This window comes from Temnothorax americanus, unplaced genomic scaffold, assembly GCF_048541705.1.
Source record: "Temnothorax americanus isolate GAGA-0224 unplaced genomic scaffold, ASM4854170v1 Scaffold40, whole genome shotgun sequence".
Lineage (NCBI taxonomy): Eukaryota > Metazoa > Arthropoda > Insecta > Hymenoptera > Formicidae > Temnothorax > Temnothorax americanus.
In genome coordinates, this window is record NW_027509548.1 from 180,001 (window position 1) to 180,234 (window position 234).

Below are 234 nucleotides of genomic sequence, written 5' to 3' on the forward strand. Positions count from 1 at the left end.
GTAGTATTAAAAGAAATATATTTGTGTGCGTGTAAAAGATCAATAATTTCATAAAATCCGTGAAAAATATTACATTATCGTGTGCGTTACTTTTTTGATAACTCCTTGACCCTTTACGATATATTATATTTCACAGTAATGCGCTATCGATACATATATCAGTTATTGCTCTTATTGTTTCACAACGTTAGGATACTCTTTTACCAAGTAACCTGTTAAAACTGATAGTTACGC